The sequence below is a fragment of the Formica exsecta genome, unplaced genomic scaffold (genome assembly GCF_003651465.1).
Source record: "Formica exsecta isolate Colony F162 unplaced genomic scaffold, ASM365146v1 scaffold149, whole genome shotgun sequence".
In the NCBI taxonomy this organism is placed as follows: domain Eukaryota; kingdom Metazoa; phylum Arthropoda; class Insecta; order Hymenoptera; family Formicidae; genus Formica; species Formica exsecta.
This window is the reverse complement of record NW_021848818.1, coordinates 83603-87034: the sequence shown is the minus strand read 5'-3', so window position 1 is coordinate 87034 and position 3432 is coordinate 83603.

The window sequence follows — 3432 nt, the reverse complement described above, 5'->3', positions numbered from 1 at the left end:
CTGATAATGCGACCTACATGTGACTCGGACAACCTCGCACATTGCCCTATTTTGTATGTACTGTTTCTATGTCTCTCTGTTACAGTGACGGACAAACAGTGATGAGCCAGCAATAAACGTACAAATTGCTCGAATTTTCTGACATAGTAAACGCGACAAATTGTTGTTCAAAACTTTCTATTTGTCAAATAACTCAAATTCAAACTATAAGTTCGAATCTTACATCGTGTTCAACTCTTTGCGATTTGAAAATATCTTCGTTTTTCGATGTATTTTCATAAGAAACATCAAATTATTCGACCATGCAATTCATTTGAATCATAAATCCAAACTATACTTGTAATTCATGTAAGTATGACAGTTCATTCATGTAAAAGGTAAGCATTTATATTAGAATATTATTTTAAAAACTTTTGTATTTTTCTATTATGCATCATAAGAGTAAGTAGGTTAAACGCTATTTCTTTCACATATTATTCTTTTCTCTCAATAATAATTACAATAATTATATTATAAATAAATAAATTATAATTATACTCTTTGTGCTTTAAGGAATTTATTTCTATTTTTATTCCAACGTTCTTAAAACGTTTCTTGATTCAGTCGTGGGTGCAAGTACTGTTAACGCGACCCTGTTCTTACGTCATTGCCGCCCCAGGATGCAATCCCCTCCCTGTACGCTTTTACGTCATTGCCGGCAACTGAAACATCGCGCTTTTTCGTGAATGAGATCTCGCTGGGAAAAAGAACGGCCGTTGCACGCCGACGTGAAAGATAAATAGGAAAAGAAAAAAGAACGCTCGTAAAAACCGCGGCCGCTAATAAATCCGGCTGTAGCGATCGTTACCTTTACGACTGCCCGTTCATTTTTTTTTCTTTTTTAGTTTAACTCGCGGTATTCATCTCGGTGTAATTTCTGGGTGGCGCTAGCTTGTCCACCGATATCGAGAATACGTCGACGAAGCGGCCGAACGCCGGTTATTAAATTTCGATACTGCCGTGCGGTCGACTTTTTATACCGCAACTCGACATGCAATGACGCTGGAATTTTTGTATTTCTCGTTGCAGTAAATCGCACAAAATATGATTAATGACCACTCTAATATATTATGATTATAATGCGTTAAACTTTTTAATTAATATCGTAATTGTAAACCTGCTATTAGAGAAGTATTATTCTTCGATTATAAATCGCGCAAAATGTAAACAGTAATTATTGTTTTATACATTCTAATGTACTGAAGTATAATTTTTACTTAAATGAAAAACCAATAATAATAAACGATGTATTAAAACAGTGTATCTCGATTATTATGATAAATCGTAGAGTACAACAGCAAAGTTTATTTTTAAAATTTATGCATCGTATTTTAATTCAAACCAAACCGTGAACTGTTTTAAAAACTAACTTTTGATAACACTCTAATAACACGATAAATTATATGAAATAATGTCAAATATATATCTATTAATTATATTGATTAATGTGAAATATATATCTACCGTATATCTGTATACAGAATATATATCATGTTATAATGTGTTAAATTCTTTATTTTAATTAAAATTGAAATCGATTAAAAGTCGCACTCGTGTCTTGCATACCCTAAGCAAAAATTTATTTTTATACGATAAATTTATTAAAAAGGCTGCGCCAACTAAATATTGATCAAAAAAGAGAGAGACAGAGGAAAACAAAATAAAAAGAATCCTTTAACAATAAACAGGATCAGTTTTCTAATTCGTATAATCCGCCAAGTCACGTCCAAGATCAATATTCCATAGCAAAAAAATTTTTATCGCGCGTCCACGCGCACAATAAAATATCCCAACTGTGAGGGAGATCCGCAGGTGAAAGTCGGCATAAACATCTTTTATTGGAAAACTTTCTTTCACCGTCTGGCGACGAGACTGGCTATACAACGAAGCGAGCGAGAAGAGAAAAGAGGATATAAAAAGGGGGATAACGGGATGCGTATAAGATGCATCCCGCTATATATCGGCTTGCAATTCCGAATATGGCACGGCAAGGTGCAATTGAGGATCTTTATGCAATAGGAGAAGCGAGATATTTCTGTTTCTATCCCCAACGGTGGGTGAGCAACGAAGCGATATGAACGTGCCATATCGTATCACGCTTTTTTTCGGCACACGTAACTTTTAACCCTCTCGTTTAACCGTCTTAGGGATCGTTTCATCCCTTTCTGTCCATCTCTCCCGACCTGACCCTCTCTATCTCTTTCTCTCGCTTCGTTGTATCCATTCGATATTTAGACCATCTCGGTGTATTTGCGATGCGAACGAATGCGGAATATCAAAAGACCGCAAGAGCGAATAAAAAGCCTACAAAAAGGAAATTTGAGATTTAAAATATGAGATTGCGAATGCAATATTGAATAAACCATGGTGCCGAGCGCAATGTAGCGTTAAATTAACGGCAGAGTTCTCGCCGCAACATTTTTCCCCATTCGTATTCGTGGCAAAAATGCCGTAAATATATCTGTGAAAATATTGATATTCAACGATATACAAAATGTTGCAAAGCATTTTATATTTATGTTATATATCGATTTTCAAAACCTAAGGCATGTAAAATACAAAGCGCAACGTATTTTTATTATATAAATCATGAAATTGTGAAATATTTACATATATCGTTACTTATATTCTTCAAAAATTTATACGTATCTATTTTTTATATGTCGTTTTCTCTGATTAAAATGATCGTACACGAAATCGATGTATCAATATTATGATTTTTATTTCGTTTCGTTTCTTTTCGCGATATCAAAATAATAGCAAATCGGCAAATATTGTGGAGATCAATTCTCCTCCTACATAGGAGGTAGACATTATTTAAAATCTTTGCGTATAAACATTAATAATATCTTTTGCACAACATTTTGATTGCGTGATTGATGCATTAATTGGCTCAACAATAAATTTCCAACTCACCAATTAGTTACTTACTGTTGATATAATTCTGGTACCAATGTTTGCTAATCATCGTCGCATGATAATCTTGAATGATCAACTCTCGTACCATCTGCTAAAAAAATGTGATAAAATTAATAATTAATGCTTTTTATTTGCGTAACTGATGAAGCTAACAACAATTATCACAAGAAAAGGAACAACTCGCACTGGTTGTTGCTAATTATCACTGTTTGCTCTCATATCCTGAACAGAGAGACAGCGGTCTAGTTTATCGACCAGCAACCTTGCTTCGGGTTGACTGTAACAGATGAGGGTATCTCGAAGTACCTTATATAACAATGTGCCAATCAAAAAATGTTTATATGATGACACTGCTTTGTCGGTTGTTTTTCCGTTGAACTATAATTCGCCTATTGCTATAACTTTATAGAGCTCACATCTTTAAAATTTATTATTTAATATTAATAAAATTTATTAATTTTACATATTTATCTA